At 38.9% G+C, this 17880-nt stretch overlaps 1 protein-coding gene and 1 pseudogene across 2 annotated transcripts in view; both read right to left on the bottom strand.

Moving 5' to 3' along the window:
* Positions 1 to 17880, bottom strand: part of LOC150110047 (acetoacetyl-CoA synthetase-like) — a 515069-nt gene that overhangs the window by 482615 nt on the left and 14574 nt on the right. The window lies entirely within an intron of this gene.
* LOC150110048 (U6atac minor spliceosomal RNA) lies at positions 9217 to 9317 on the bottom strand (annotated as a pseudogene).

Raw genomic sequence — 17880 nt, 5'->3', positions numbered from 1 at the left:
ATAATAACAGGAATAGAAGTCGCTGGGAACAGCATTTTTCAGCAGGATAGGAGGGGAAAACGTGGTGGTGGGTACTGCTTATGATAAGTGACGACCTATGTCCTCTAAGATTGGAGGCTTTGGAAGGCAGTGAGACAAATGATTCTGAGAGCATATGGTGTGAGGTAGAGGTGGGCAAGACAGGATATTTAGTGGGGTGTTGCTACAGACCCAGGAGCACAGAGGATGGGGACCAGGAGATGTTTAGACAGTTAAGTTTGGCAAGTGCAAGAAGAATGATTGTTATGGGAGATTTTAACTACAATAGTATAAATTGGAGAGAGGAAGATGCATGTAGTAGTAGGGGAATGGAATTTCTAGAATTCTTGAGGGACAAATGTCTTAGGCAACATGTAACAGAGGGAACATGAGATTCAAGAGTTTTGGATTTGGTTATAGCATCAGAAGAGTCGATAATAACTGAGTTGACATTTCTCCCTCCAGTTGGAGAGAGTGATCATATGGTTTTGACTTGGAAAATGAATAGACATGCAGGAGTTTCAAAGAGACGGGAATGTATGTGGAATTATCAAGCAGGTGATTATAATAGTCTTAGACGTCAACTTCAGGAAGTTTCATGGAGGGAGGAATTGGAAGGTCGGGATATCATTAGTGCATCAGAAATTGTCAAAGAATATTTGTTAGCAGCAATGGTAAGTTGTATGCCACAAGTGAAGAAGAGGACACAATTTGGAGTAAAGTGGAGGAATTGCATGCGAAAAAGAGGCTATGGAAGAGATATAAGGAGACAGGTGAAGAGAAGATGCATGAAGAATATAAGACACAGGCCAGAAGAGTGACTAGTATGGTAAAGAAGATGAAACTGGAATATGAGAGGAGATTAGCCCTAAGATCCAAAGAAAATCCTAGGGAATTTTTTAGCTATGCGGCCAGTGAGGATTGGGGGGGGGGGGGGGTGGGGGGGGGGGGGGGTGGGGGGGGGGGGGGGTGGGGGGGGGGGGGGGTGGGGGGGGGGGGGGGTGGGGGGGGGGGGGGGTGGGGGGGGGGGGGGGTGGGGGGGGGGGGGGGTGGGGGGGGGGGGGGGTGGGGGGGGGGGGGGGTGGGGGGGGGGGGGGGTGGGGGGGGGGGGGGGTGGGGGGGGGGGGGGGTGGGGGGGGGGGGGGGTGGGGGGGGGGGGGGGTGGGGGGGGGGGGGGGTGGGGGGGGGGGGGGGTGGGGGGGGGGGGGGGTGGGGGGGGGGGGGGGTGGGGGGGGGGGGGGGTGGGGGGGGGGGGGGGTGGGGGGGGGGGGGGGTGGGGGGGGGGGGGGGTGGGGGGGGGGGGGGGTGGGGGGGGGGGGGGGTGGGGGGGGGGGGGGGTGGGGGGGGGGGGGGGTGGGGGGGGGGGGGGGTGGGGGGGGGGGGGGGTGGGGGGGGGGGGGGGTGGGGGGGGGGGGGGGTGGGTTGTTTTCCAAATTTTAAAACCTTACATTTTGCAACATTGAACTCACATCCCCATTTGCTTGCCCGATCACTCATTTTATTCAAGTCCTCTTGCAAGGCCACAACATCTTCACTACTCTTTATGGTTTGTCCCAACTTTGCATCATCTGCAAACAACTGAATATCTCCATCCAAATCTTCGCCAATATCATTAATATACAATTTAAATAATAATGGCCCTAAAACAGACCCCTGAGGCACTCCATTAGTGACTTTCCTTTTCCTGGATATCACACCCCCATACACAACTTGTTGATACCTATCAGACAGCCAGTCTCCAATCCAATGCACTAATCTAATATCCAACCCCATCTGCTCTAGTTTGACTGTCAACTTATCATGAGGTACTCTATCAAAATCTTTTGTGAAATCCAAGTATATTACTGTGTATCCTTCTCCTCTGTCCAAGGAAGTAGTCACTTTATTGTAATAAGTAAGTAGATTACTCAAACATGACCTCCCTTTAGCAAATCCATGCTGTCCATCAAAGATTATACCATTGTTGTCAACCCAACTCTGGATCCTAGTTCTCACAAGCTTCTCCAACAACTTAACCACAACACCTGACACAGAGATAGGCCTATAGTTTGATGCTCGAGTTTGATCACCTCCTTTATGAAGTGGCATAATCTTGCCCTCCTTCCACTCTTTAGGAACTTGACCAAGTGCAAGACTCGTATTAAAAAAATATGTCAAGGCAGGTGTCAACTCTCTGGCACATTCCTTCAGAATACGCGGTGATATATTATCAAGTCCCACAGCCTTATTTATATCTAGTTTACTCAACTCCCCAAACATCTCTTGCTCACTTACAGTCAGTCTCTCCTCCCCATCATCAACTGCTCTCAATCTCTCCATAAAGTCACATTCATAAGACTGAAAGATCTTTATGAACTGCTCATTAAGTACCTCCACCACACATTCTGCAACATCTGTCTTTATACCATTTCTTCCAATCAATGTCATCCTTCCATAATCATTCTTTCTTTTGCTGGCTACATATCAAAAGAACTCCGTAGGATTCATTTTGGCTTCATTAGCCAACTGCTGTTTATACCTCTCTTTAGCTACCTCACCAACCAAGTCACACTCCTTGCTTGGTCTTTGTAGACTTCATGGAATTGGTTATTTCCACTTCTCTTATACTGCCTACACAATGCATTTTTTCTCAGTATCGCATGCTTAATCTCTTTATTCATCCATCTCACATCCACCTTATTTAACCTTCTCACCCTTGGAATACATTTAGACACATTGCATCTACTAAATAGTTTTTGAAAATCCCCCAAGCTGCATTGATCTCTTTTCCAGCTAACTCCTCATTCCATGCTACACCTGCAAGCTGTCTCCTGAGCTCTTCATAATCACCCCCTTGTAGTTCCACATATACCCTTTTTTCACAGGGGTCCTTGCACTGCTGACAACCATCCAGGTAATCACCTCATGGTCACTTTCACCAATTGGTGGATGATTTGACACCTCATTTATAATTACATCCTCCAATGAGATGACCAAATCCAAGACCCTTAATCCTCGTGTGCCCTCTGTTACATACTGTCTGAGGTAGTTATCCCTCAAAAACTCAAGAAACTCATTTTCTTTACTTCCATTTGCTATCTCTTCATTCCAGTCTATATTGCCATAATTAAAATCACCCATAATGATCACCCTTTTCTTATTTGCTTGGCTTATTTGACTATACATTTTCACTATCACCACCATCCACATTATGACATGTATGATGTTATGCATGTCCACTAGGAGATGTCTTTTACATTATGGGAAATACTAAGGATCGTGATCAGTATTACTCCACTTTTACTATGAGTTGCTCCTGTCATGAAGGGTATGCTTACGTGTGGATCTTCCGAAACATTTATAGTTTCTATATTCGGTATCAAACTTTGTAGTTTCACTGAAACTCTTGTAGTTTCTCTGTTCGGCTTTGAAATAATGTTGGATTCAATATCCACTTAATTTGAATAAGACTCCAGATAATGCAATGTGGAGATATAAGACTACTGCTAAGTTATATTAAACCAGACATAGGAAAACTATGTCTCCATGAAGCCCATCCATCACATTAAGGATTTTCAAAACATTCAAGTCAATAGCTGCTATTGAATAGCCTTATAATACAATGTTTTATTAGATTTTAATGTCAAGTTGCTATTAAAGTTAAATGTTTTTTTTTTGGATTTAAAATAAATTTAAATTATAAATTAATATTTGTTTTTAAAATGTTATTACCGTTCCTTGTGGGTTGTGTGAATTGCTTTTCTGAATGTAGGGTGGGTTCAGGTAAGACACGGGGGCACTGATGATGAGTTTATGAATTTGGGGGGGGGGGGGGGGGGCTGAAAAAGCTTGGGAACCACTGATCTAGACAGAGATAAAACAATGATTGATATACAAGAGATAAAAGAAGGAACAGATTTAGATGAACTGGAGATGCTTCGGATATTATGAAATCTCAATGGCAATGGGATTAAATGAGATATTGGCCCATGCAAGAGAACTGGCAATATCTGTCACCATTCTAGTCAATTTTAAGTTTCAGTAATGGCAAGGTCCCAAGGAAGTAAAAAGCCTAGCTAGTTTACGTAAAGCAAGACAAAGGTAGCAATTTCTAACCAGTCAGTATTTCAGGAATGATGAAGACATTTCCATTATTGCAAACAACTCACTCAATTAAAGAGACTCATCATGGGAAGAATTAATGTGGAAGAACCACAGTAACCATTATTCAAACAATATTCAAATAAGTGATCAGTTTGCAATGGTGTGTTAGCCAGGTGGAGACACTGCAGTTACTGATGTAACAGAGGCCAACTAGAGAATTGAGGTAGATGAATTTGTAGATCATAGAGGACTCAGTCCTCTATGAACAAATCTTTGCCATCTGGCTCTATCTCTGGCCATTTCTATTATCTCTCTGAAGCTCAATTGGTTACGGCTTCAAACAACGTAAGTTCTTTTTGGTCTGCCTTTTGATCGACTTCCTATAATGACTCCTTTCAAGGCTATATCTAGTAATCTCCGAGAAGGCATTCTCTGGAGATCCAAACCATCTTAATTGTTATTTAAGAATTATATCTGTGATATCTACTCTATGATTTATTTTGTGTTTGAATTGCTCAATAAATAAGACTCATCAGTGAATCTTATTTATTTTTCATAAGCATATTTTTTTTCATTTTGAATATTTTGATTAGAATACAATGTGAATACAGCAGTGGGAATGGATGGTATATTGGCCCATGTGCTATGAGAATGTGCAAGAGAACTGGCAACACCTCTCATTTTTACTCTAAGTCTCGGCTCTGACAAGGTTCCAAGGGTAGTGGACAGAGAGAGTAGGCACCATGGCTTTGCAAAAGGTAGGCCCTACCTTAGTAAGTTATTGATATTTTATAATAAAGTGATAGCAGAACTAGATAAAGGACATAGCTACACCATGATAGTGTTGGAGTTTTACAAAGGCATCTGACAGAATACTGCATGGAAAACTATTACATCAGTTGCAGCAAATGGGAATGGATATGAAGCTGGTGGTCATGGAGGGGGGGGGGGGGTAACAGACATCAGAGAATGGTCTATGATGGAGTGGAATAAAGGCGATTGAGGGTGAGTAGCGAAGTTCCCCAGGGCTCTGGACTAGTACCAATACTCATTCATTTGTATATTAATGATATAGTAGAAGATTTGAAGGAAATATTTGGGTTTTTTGCTGATGATGCAAAACTAGGAAGGCAATAGTTGATAAAGGTGATGCATATATCTTACAAGACGATTTAAATAAATTGGAAATGTGGATAAACAGCATGGTTGTCAATTCAATACTAAAATATGTAAGGTAATGCTTTTCGAGATGAAAAGATTACATACTTTGTTTCATATTAATGGTACTGAATTATGGGAAAGAAATTGACAAGGCTATGGATCTGGGGGTGATGGTGGACAGAGATATGAAGTTCAGAAGATATTTTGCAAAAGTTGGCAAAAGAGCTAAAAAAATTACTCAGATGATGAAGAACATGTTGACTAGTAAGGGAAGTTATTATTCCTTGTTATAAGGCTAAGATTTGGCCAATCAAGTATCTTGGTGATCATGAGACTGTGGAGAGGATCCAGAAACAAGTGATGATGCCTGTGAAATGCTATATATGAAGATATACTGAAGGTGTGTGTGTGTGTGTGTGTGTGTGTGTGTGGGTTGCAAAGTTTTAGCTGACAGGCAGAAAAAAAAGGACATGATAGAAACTTATAAGTTGCAAAAGGGATTGTATAAAATTGACAGAAAAGAAATTCTTCAGTTGATGATGAATAGAGAGCTGTATGTCACACTATAGTAACTCCTTACTTGTATATATAAAGTAAATCACTAATACCATGATATTATTATTATTATTACGGGTATCTCCATGGAGTCAGTAGACTCATCGCGGGAGACCCAATAGATAAAGGACATGGCTACACCATGATAGTGTTGGAGTTTTACAAAGGCATCTGACAGAATACTGCATGGAAAACTATTACATCAGTTGCAGCAAATGGGAATGGATATGAAGCTGGTGGTCATGGAGGGGGGGGGGGGTAACAGACATCAGAGAATGGTCTATGATGGAGTGGAATAAAGGCGATTGAGGGTGAGTAGCGAAGTTCCCCAGGGCTCTGGACTAGTACTAGTATATTGCAATCCATGACTATGCAAACTTATTTGAAAGAATATAGTAGGAAAATCTATTAAGTAAATTGAAGCAACGTGACACTGTGAATGTTGGCAACATTAGGAATGGATAAAAGAAAGACATCAAAGAGCAGTATATATAGATCAGAATGAAGGAATGCAAGTGACCTGTAGTATACCATCAGACTATATCTTTGAAGCTGTTGTTTTATAAATTAATAATATCCACATATGAGAGGCTATATAATTTACTGATGGAACTATAGCTCAGGAAGGGATCTTGATGTGCTGAAAGATAAAATGTGAAGTTAAGAGGTTTGCTGTTTTAAGGTTATTCAAGATTACTCATTCATTTTTTTTATTTTTATTTATTTATTTTTTTCGATCATGTCTCTACTTCAAAATATTCCATTTCATACTTAATAATATAACATCATGCGGCGTGTTCTGTTTTTAACGATCTATTGTTAGTATTCTAGCTTGTATTTTTTTAAATTAATTAATTAATTATTTTATTTTATTTTATTTATTTATTTTTTTTTAAACTGTTCTTGTAATACCATTGAGGATGGTCTGCTATTTCCAGACTGAAATATTTGGTTAAATAAATATATTTCTTGTGGTTACGTGCATATATCATTCGAAGTTAAGAGGATATACTGCAAAGAGAGACAACTCAGAGTATTACTACAATACTGAGGGCATACATCAGACACATCTCGCTATGCGTTCAGATTATGACAACAGGATTTGATGGTGAGTGAAGAATCTTTAGAGAGAGAGAGAGAAGAGTAAAAAGACAAGTGACAAAAATGATATTTTAAGTGTTGAACATTGGCTATGAGGAGAGATTGAAGGCATGCAATCTGAAGAGTTTGTTAGTTAGAAGAAGCAGTGATGTGATCAAGACATTTAAGCTGTTTTGCAGTATTTATTGAATGGACATTAGGGAGAAGTTTTAAATGGTAAAACAAGGAGACATCCCTGGAAGATGTACAAGCAAATGGTAAGAGAGTGAAAAGTATTTTATTTTGCACAGAAACTGGGTGTGCAGAATGGATTGCCTAGGCAATGGCTTAAGGAGTTATTGTATGATAGAGTATGTGGGGTATAAAGTGGTCCTCTATGATGAGTCCCATGACTCTGTAGCAATCAAGGCATATATGTTAAATTTTCCAAGGAAATGAATGTCAAAAGTGCACAAGTTTGATTATTTTAATGGGTATGAATTGAAAGAGGGGTGGTGGTGGTGGTGATGGGGAAGAGGGATATATGGAGATATTCAGATGTTTGCATATGATGCAAAGTTGGGAAGAGCTATGAGGAGTAGAGAGATGTTGTGGCTTTAAAAGAGGACTTGAAGAGATTAAAGGAATGGACACGGGAATGAGAGTTATCGGTTCAATGTTAAAGAGTACAATGTTTTAAAATTTGGAAAAACAAAGAAACATTTTTTTAATTTTATATAATTATTGATAACCAAATACTTAAGAAATTGACAGTGTACACTAGAAATATAAATTAGATCAACTTTAATATATATATATTAAAGTTGATTTAATTTATATTTAATGGAAAAAGAGAAAAATAATAGCCTCCCCTTCCTAGACACACTAGTCACCCACCAACCTGATGGAACCTTGGTTTTCTTGGTTTATAGAAAACCCACCCATACAGGCAGATACATTCACCAACAATCCCCCCCCACACACAACAATATGGAGTTATTAAGACACTATTTAACAGGGCAAAACTAATCTGTTCAAATGACCAAGCCCTAATTACTGAAACTAAATCACATCCTTAACACTCTCTCAGCCAATGGCTACCCCCCCAAAAAAATCCAAAAAATACTAAAACCAGTTATCCACAACCCATCCACCCCTTCACAAAAAAGATTACTCTAAATCCATCACCATTCCCTACATCCGAGGTACCTCGGAAAAAATCAACAAAATTCTAAAAAAACATGACTTGACTTCTTGTTACAGACCACATAGAAAATTGGCATCCCTTATCCGCTCCACTAAAGACCCATCACTTCCCCTAGACCTACCTGGTGTATATCAGGTCCCTTGCAGCTGTAAATTGTGCTACTTTGGCCAAACAGGCAGGACAGCAAATATCAGAATCTCAGAACACAAGGACTACATCCGATTTCACCAGTACAGCCACTCTGGGCTTGCAGACTATGCTCTGGATACTCGCCACAGAATAAGGTGGAAGAAAGCCACAGTAATGCACCAGAGCAAGTTCAAATATGAAAGACTATTCATGGAATCAGCCTCAGCCCTTAGAAACATGCCAAACCTTAACAAATTTCGATGCATGAGACTGCCCCAAATTTGGGAAACGTATATCAGAAGAACTTCAGCCCAAGGGCCAAGAACACACCTAATATAGCCCGCCAGGGGCACCATCAGGACTTTAGGAGAACGGTAGCTTCCTCGCTTCATTTCTCATTTGCTGTTATGTAGTACTTGCGTGCACGTGTCATTATCTTAAGTTCCCATGAAAATGGCAACGTGACGTTGCCGAAATATCGGAAAGTATATGTTAAAGTTGATTTAATTTATATTTCTAGTGTATACTGTCAATTCCTTAAGTATTTAGATATCATGTTTAACCAGCGTATAAGCCTTTCTACAAGAAATATATAATTATTGGGAATGTAACCTAGTAGGCAGAGGAAATACGAGATCTGGAGATGATGATCGAAGGGCCTAAATTTAGAGGAAACATTAATAAAATTGTGAGAACAGCACAACGATTCTGGCAAGAATGCACAGAATATTGACTAAAAAATTTAAGGAGTATTATTATTATTATTATTTGACACCTCCAGGGAGTCCAAGGACTCATTGAGGGAGGGCACCTACTCTACAACTCTGTCTCCACCATTCAATGACCAACTGACTGCAACTACTCCAATGTCATCTACTGCCGACCACCACTGGTGTTTTCACAATCACAAACATCCATGCCCACAGCAGGATTTGAACCCGCAGCCTTTCGGCTGGAGAGTGGACTCGGCCAACCAGGCCACCAAAAATAAGCAGCAGTGCCTTAACCTTATATGTATTAGGCTCAGAGGCCGGTCTGTTCTTATCAAGGGGAGTGCTAAACCCTCTCTCCTTTTATACAACATAAGTACAGTTCATTCCAATTGAATAACGCCTTAATTTAGGCCACATATAGACTACTGTGCACAGATTGAGTCACTGGTTATAAAAAAGGGTGAAGAAATATTGGAAAGGGTCTGTCTAGAGGCAATTGGTGGTTTCTGTAATGTTAGGTATGAAGAAAGGTTGAGTAGATACAATTTACTGAGTCTAGTGGATAGAAGGAGAGGTGATATGTTACAGGTGCATACATTGATAAGGGGTTGTTATCAGACTAACATTGAAGAGGTTTTTCATAGAATAGTGTTAGATGAAGGAAGCAGGATTTTTGCATGTAGTGGTGAATGATTGGTATGCTGTGTCAGAGAGTGTGGTGACTGTAAAGAATGTGAACGTATTTAAGGCATAGTATAATAAGCTGTACAGTGGGACCTCCCTGATGAGTCATTAACTCCATGAAAGGCTCAAGATTATTGTTATTATTATTATCTGAGAGCTCCAGGGAAGTCAAGGACTCATCAAAAGAGACAATACATCAACCAAACCAGCTGTCGTACCTTCTCTTAAGATCATTCACATCAGATGCATGCATGCATGCACAAACTTCAACAAACAAACTATCCCACTCACTCACTGCTCTGTGAGAGAAAAGTATAGCTCTTATCCCTTTCTTAACCACGAACAAACTTAACTTCCATGGATGTCCTCTATGTTCTTTCTCCCTACCTTCCATATAACAAAAAAATTCAGAGACAATATTCTGTAACACTAATTCAGAAATTTATAGACCTCTATCATATCATCTCTCGTTCTACTATTCTTATAATCTTTGTACTTCTTCTTTGCACCCTTTCCACAGCTTCTTTATCCCGTTAATATTTTCAGCTACTAAAGGGCCATAAGGTTTGCAGTATTGGAAAAGAGCTCCAGAAAAGATAAGTGCTATTTTGGGTAATAATTGACAATATTGTTTGAATTTTAGTGTTGCACTATTTATTTTTGATAATGAAGTGTGTGTGTGTGTCAGTGCAATTTTTGGTGAGATTTATTAGTCAAAATTGTCTTCTTTAAACAGAACACAATGGCGGTACTCATTAGATCAACCATGCAAGCATCGACTGGTGTGACTAAGCAAGTGCTGCAAAAATCAAGTGGCATTAATGACACAGATTTTTCAAAAATGGTTTGATGTCATGAATGTAATATGTGTGTATGGCATAGTGAAGTGTGAGAGATGTTTTGTGGAGAGAATGAATGGGAGGGGGAGAGAAAGTATAAATTTGTAGAAAGTGCGATATATTATTAGACCACGAGTCAACAAATGCAGAGCAGACTGAAAAGATAAAAGATGGCATAAATGAAAGAAGCAGAAATGAAATTCACAAAAGCTAGTGAAACTTGGGGAGTGAAAGAATGTAAGAATGTAGAAGCAAAAATTAGTCACAAGGGAGCAAAAGGAAGTATGAATGAGGAAATGGAAGTCGGAATGAGAGGTAGCAAGATGGGAATAATAGAGAGTGAAATTGTCGGAATGCAAGATTTAATGAAACAGGTATTGAAAATGAAAAATGAAATCAAGATGCAGAGTGTATCAGGCCTTTAATGGAAACCAATTAAAGTGTGCAAAAGAATAGAATGAAAGAAATAAGGGTAAAAGAGGTGAGGAGTGATTCCAGGATAGCAGTTTATGGAGATTCCATAGTTAGAGGATTAGTTAATGAGAGAGTCCATAGTTAGAGGATTAGTTAATGAGAGAGTCCATAAGATCTGCTATCCAGGAGGGATAATGAACTAGATAATTCAGGCATTGGACATGAGGAGGAAATGAGCAAGAGTATTAGTGGTGGTCATGAGAAGAAATGATTTCAGTGAACATAAGAAGCATAAGGGCAAATATCAGGAGGTTATTGAGAAGAGTGAAAGATAACAGTATAGTGGAAAAGGTTTTTAGTGTGTTACTGAGGTATGACAATGATGAGTTGAGATGGAGAACCAGAATCATGGATGGTATGGTAGCGGAACTGTGTGAGGAGAAGGAAGTACAGTTTGTGGATGTATGGCATGTGTTTGAGGGAAGAATGGAATTATACAGGCATGATGAGTTGCATTTTAATGGATTTGGAGTGAGTGCACTGGAGAAAGTGTTGCTAAATGGAAGTACAGATGTGAGATGCATGCAAGAAGTGAGAGATGAAGCAAAAGATCAGGAGAGTGGTAATGAAGAGGCAAAAGTGCTCAGCAGTGGAAACAGTAGTAGTGTGAGAGAATAGGAATGCAAGAGGAACAGAGAAATGAAGGTGGGGGGAAGTCCAGGTGGACAGGGAGACATGGCATGGGGAGAGTGGATGTTGAAAGTAGCAGTGAATATGTGTATGGACATGATTGTCATGGAGATGGAATATATTGTGATGTGGATGCCAAGACAGAGTGGATATATGTGGTAAGTGATGATAAAGTGGTGGACAAGGGCAGGTATGGTGGGTAAATCACAATTAGCAAGTGGCCTGGATAGGACTGGTTAGAGACCTAAAAATGAACTGCTGTGTTTGTTTACAAATGGGAGATGAAATGGTTTCACTAATTAGTTTATTCGCCCCAAAATCATTAGAATAATGACAAATGGTTGTCATTATTTCAATATTGTCCACTTCTATTTCTCCTAAGATATAATCTTAGGGGGGAAATAGAAATGGAAGGATACAGCATTTTTCATGAGGACAGAAAGAACAAGAAGGGAGGGGGGGGGACTGCTGCTGATGATAGCAAGGGAATTATCCACATAAGGTAGACATTAAAGAGGGAAATAGTGGTAATGGTTATGAGGCAGTGTGGTGTCAAGTGGAGGTTGACAGGAAGACATATTTAGTTGGATGTTGCTATAGGCCTGGGAATGTGGAGGGTGGTGATGAAAAAATGTATAAACAACTTGGATTAGTGAACTTGCTTGGAAAGGAAGGGTAATTATTATGGGTGATTTTAATTATGGCAGTATAGATTGGAATGAAGAGATAGCATATGGGAATGAGGAAAATAAATTTCTTGAAAATGAGTTCTTGAGAGAGAGCTATCTCAGGCAGCATGTAAAGGAGGACTTGCAAGGATCGAGAGTTTTAGATCTGATAATATGATAAGTTCCACAGCTAGGTATGGACAACAATATTTTGTTTCATAACTTGAAGTTCTAAGAGTATCCTAACAGGAGGAATCTTGCTTGGAGAATTGCATATGACTGCCTTCCAGTCAATATCATCAAATGGAGGTACTTTAACAACAAAGATCCATTCTGTGACATCTGTTACCAATTGGAAACAGTAGAACATACATTCAACAGCTTCCCTCTTGCCCTGAGTATTTGGAACAGATTATGTAATGTGATGGGCATTCCATTACTTACAAAAGAACAGTTTTTTTTTTTTTTTTTTTTAACAATACCCACCAATGGGAAGAGAATTTTGATTTTTATAGTTACTGAATTAAAATATCATTTATAGAAGTTTAGAAAGAAACGTGGATTTGAAAATCAGCAATATGACATCCAAATGCTTTATAATATTGTACTGTGGAAATAATATTGTTCAGTCATTTTAAGAATTTTATGGAATTTACAACCATGTTAAAAAACTTTTTATTATCCCGACGTTTCGAACTTTACATCAAGTTCATCATCTGGAGCGTACATAAATATACAGAACAAGCTGAGTTACATCATTAACTGTAAGCTAGAGAAACAATGATTTGATCGCATGTTATTCTGCTGGCATGACCTCTGGTGAAAAAAAAAATTACATCAAGCTAAATTCTATTTTACAATGACAGGAATAAACATTCTTTTAGATGGTTTTCTTTCAGAAACAATTGGTGTCCTATTTTTACTATTACAATTCTTATTTTTGATTTTCGACATTTTTCGATTTTTTATTATTGGATTTTCGACAGTCCTGTTTATAGTTGTTCTTAGTGAGGAAGGTCGAATATATACCTTCCATATGTTTGGGATTTTTAGACCATCATTATTGTTCAGATTGGGGTGGTTGATAATAATCTCACAGGCTTCCTTGAATTTCCATTCATACCATGTTTTAGTGTGATGTAGACAGCTGGTGGTTTTCCAGTCAATTCTGTGTAAGGTATTCAGGGCATGATCAGAAAGGCCAGATTCACCATAATTATTATATTTAATGTGTCGTTTATGTTCCTTTTGTCTAATAGGAATTGAGCATCCTGTTTCTCTTATATATGGTATGTTGCAAGTACAATAAATTCGGTATACTCCAGGGTGGGCTAGTAGAGGGAGTGGGTCTTTGGATGAGTTGAGTAAGCTTTTTAATTTTGCAGGAGGTTTAAAGATGGCTTTCATTTTGTACTTTTGTAGTACTCTGTTTATTTTGTCTGATATTCCTTTAATGTAGGAAATGGTTATAGTTTTACTGTAGTCTGGTTTGTCTTTGTTTTTTATTGTGGTTTTGTAGAGAATTTTGTTAATAGTGTTTTGGCCGTATCTGTTTTTTTTGTAAGTTATTACTGATCATTTTAATTTCGTCTTTAAGTGCCTGTTCACTGGAACAGGTCGTCTGTTTTTTAACGTGTTGATGACACCTAGTTTTTGTGTTGGGTGGTGGTAGGAGTTTATGTGTACATACTGTCCCGTATGTGTCGGTTTTCGGTAAACAGTGAAGGAAAGATTGCCCGAGGGAAGACGTGTGACAAGTGTATCTAGAAACGGAAATGTGTTATGTTTTTCAATTTCAATTGTGAACTGTATGCGTTTGTGTTGTTTGTTTAGGTGGCTAAGGAATGTGTCTAATGTCTGGCAGCCATGGGACCAGATCGCGAAAACATCGTCAACGTATCTAAGCCAGACTTTGGGTTTTAGAGGGGAGGAATCTAGGACAAGTTGCTCAAAATGTTCCATGTAAAAGTTAGCAATAGAGGGGGGGGGGATAATGGCAAGCCCATGGCTGCCATTATCCCCCCCCCCCTTTGTAAGTAGAAGGTGTTTTGCCATACAAAATAACCCGATCGTAATACATGCGCAAAGAGCGCTGTGATATCTGGAGGGAATTTGTTCTGTAGGAGAAGGATTGTGTCATTGATTGGGACATTCGTAAAGAGGGTAGAGACGTCAAAACTGACTAATATATCATCTTTTTTTAATGTAATGTCTTTGATGATGTTTATGAAGTGTTGTGTGTTTTGGATATAGGAGAGGGAATGACCTACCAACTCCTTGAGTGTTGCCGCTAATTTTTTGGCTAAGTGATACGTCGGGCTATCAATTCCTTCAACAATAGGTCTTAGCGAGGTATTTTCTTTGTGAATTTTCGGTAGCCCGTAAATTCTTGGGGAGCCCGTGTAGTGAGGAAACAATTTGTTGACCGTATCTTCGGGCCATGTGGTAATTGACTTAAGTAGTTTCTCTGTTTCGTGTTTTGTTCTGTTAGTTGGGTTGTAGTTAACTAATTTGTATGTGTTATTGTCAGAGACCAGCAGATTCATTTTTTCTATATAAGTGGTACAGTTTAAAATGACAGTGGCATTTCCTTTATTGGCTCTGGTTATTACTATGTTTGGATTTGTTATAAGTTATTTTATCGCTGTTAATTCGTGTTTAGTAATGTTGCTTGTTATTGTTTTGTTATGGTTTAAAATGTTCGCAGTTTCTATACGTATTTTGTCTGCTATGTTATTAGGTATGAATCTTAGGCCTCTTTCCATATTGCAAATAACTTCAAGTTTGTCTATCGATTTCGGTGCAATAGCAAAATTTAAACCTTTGTTAAGTATTGAGATTTCGTCTTTGTTTAGAGTGTGGTTAGATAAGTTGACTATGTTATTGATACCTGTGGGTGATTGGTGGCTCCTGTTGTTTCTTGCTTCTGGTTGGTTGTTCTTGTTCACTCTGGCAAACTTTGAATATGGCGGCTGGTTTTGTCGTTCTTTTAGTCTCTGGAATTTGGAAATTAGGTTTTCTTTCTTCGTTTGTTGGATGTGGTTTGCTGTATTGTCCGTAATCTTTTCTAGGATTATCCGGATATCTGCGTTTAAGTAGCTAGACAGCTCCGTTTTTTTTCTTTTAGTTGTGGTTTTGTGTAGCGGCTAGGTTCTTTCTAAATTCGGAAAGAAACTGGATCTGCTCTCTCAGTAGTGCTTTCTCCATGCGGTGGTATATTCGTTGTGCCTTAGTTGAAGTGAATTTTCTCTTTAGCCTTATGCAATGAGGAGTGATATTACTGTCCCTACACCGTTTTTAAAAACGTCAGTCGATTGATCAAATTTGAAACTTGGATCTTCAGCTTACCGTATTGATTACATCGCTTGTGGGTCGAATCTCCATGAATTATCGTAATCCTTTCTTTTAGGGTTACACGGTGATCAGCATTCATTTTAAGAATTTTATGGAATTTACAACCGTGTTAAAAAACGTTTTATTATCCCGACGTTTCGAACTTTACATCAAGATCATCATCTGGAGCGTACATAAATATACAGCACAAGCTGAATTACATCATTAACTGTAAACTAGAGAAACAATGATTTGATCACATGTTATTCTACTGGCATGACCTCTGGTGAAAAAAAAATTACATCAAGCTAAATTCTATTTTACAATGACAGGAATAAACATTCTTTTAGATGGTTTTCTTTCAGAAACAATTGGTGTCCTATTTTTACTATTACAATTCTTATTTTTGATTTACAATATTGGATTTTCGACAGTCCTGTTTATAGTTGTTCTTAGTGAGGAAGGTCGAATATATACCTTCCATGTGTTTGGGATTTTTAGACCATCATTATTGTTCAGATTGGGGTGGTTGATAATAATCTCACAGGCTTCCTTGAATTTCCATTCATACCATGTTTTAGTGTGATGTAGACAGCTGGTGGTTTTCCAGTCAATTCTGTGTAAGGTATTCAGGGCATGATCAGAAAGGCCAGCTCACCATAATTATTATATTTAATGTGTCGTTTATGTTCCTTTTGTCTAATAGGAATTGTGCATCCTGTTTTTCCTATATATGGTATGTTGCAAGTACAATAAATTCGGTATACTCCAGGGTGGGCTAGTAGAGGGAGTGGGTCTTTGGATGAATTGAGTAAGCTTTTTAATTTTGCAGGAGGTTTAAAGGTGGTTTTCATTTTGTACTTTTGTAGTACTCTGTTTATTTTGTCTGATATTCCTTTAATGTAGGAAATGGTTATAGTTTTACTGTAGTCTGGTTTGTCTTTGTTTTTTATTGTGGTTTTGTAGAGAATTTTGTTAATAGTGTTTTGGCTGTATCTGTTTTTTTGTAAGTTATTACTGATAATTTTAAATTTGTCTTTCCGTGCCTGTGCACTGGAACAGATCGTCTGAGCTCTGTTTTTTAGCGTGTTGATGACACCTAGTTTTTGTGTTGGGTGGTAGGATTTTATGTGTATATATTGTCCCGTGTGTGTCGGTTTTCGGTAAACAGTGAAGGAAAGATTGCCAGAGGGAAGACGTGTAACAAGTGTATCTAGAAACCGAAGTGTGCTGTGTTTTTCAATTTCAATTGTGAACTGTATGCGTTTGTGTTGTTTGTTTAGGTGGCTAAGGAATGTGTCTAATGTCTGGCGGCCATGGGACCAGATCGCAAAAACATCGTCAACGTATCTAAGCCAGACTTTGGGTTTTAGAAGGGAGGAATCTAGGACAAGTTGCTCAAAATATTCCATGTAAAAGTTAGCAATGGGGGGGGGGGGAAGGATAATAGCGAGCCAATGGCTATGCCTTCTTTTTGTAAGTAGAAGGTGTTTTGCCATACAAAATGACCAGACCGTAATACATGCGCAAAGAGCGCTGTGATATCTGAAGGGAATTTGTTCTGTAGGAGAAGGATTGTGTCATTGATTGGGACATTCGTAAAGAGGGCAGAGACGTCAAAACTGACTAATATATCATATTTTTTAATGTATTGTCTTTGATGATGTTTATGAGTTCAATCAGACGATTTTTGTATTTAGAAAGGAGCATTCTAGGAGATATCAAATTTATCACTAGATGGTGTATACCTCCCATTATGCAATATTTACCAGGGCAGATAAAATTCTGTCTATTCTTGCTATGAGAGATTTTTTAAACAATTCCATCCTCTTAATGACTGGAGAGCAAACCCATGCAGAGAAGGCCGATTTAAGGCAGTTAACCCAGATGGTGTTAACCACCTAGGTATCAGTCATCTTTGAGGTTTAGTTTCAATTGGTCTTTTGGTTGTTCATCTGTATGAGATTGGTGAAAAAGGAAAACTGTTAGCCTTTGGCTATATGATGATGTAAATGAGCTGAAGCCTTTTTCTCAATCTCTCATGCTATCTATCTGTCTTTGTTCTCTCCTAATACTATTCTTTCTCCTATACTAACGACTCTAGGCCTATGATTAGCAATCTTTTACTTTTTCACATCAATAAAAGTTGAAACAGGTCTGGGTAGTGACCCTTCCCATAATGCATACCCATAAGGATATGTGCTTTGTAATATGGGATACTAAGGCAAGTGATGTGAAATCATTTGCTTCTATATACGAGTTGCCCCAGTCCTGATTATACTTCAGGCACAAACTTTGTTTACTTA

The sequence above is a fragment of the Typopeltis vanoorti genome, chromosome 1 (genome assembly GCF_054136105.1).
Source record: "Typopeltis vanoorti isolate ZY-2024b chromosome 1, IOZ_Tvanoo_1.0, whole genome shotgun sequence".
Classification (NCBI taxonomy): domain Eukaryota; kingdom Metazoa; phylum Arthropoda; class Arachnida; order Uropygi; family Thelyphonidae; genus Typopeltis; species Typopeltis vanoorti.
This window is presented reverse-complemented; position numbering and strand designations above follow the sequence as displayed.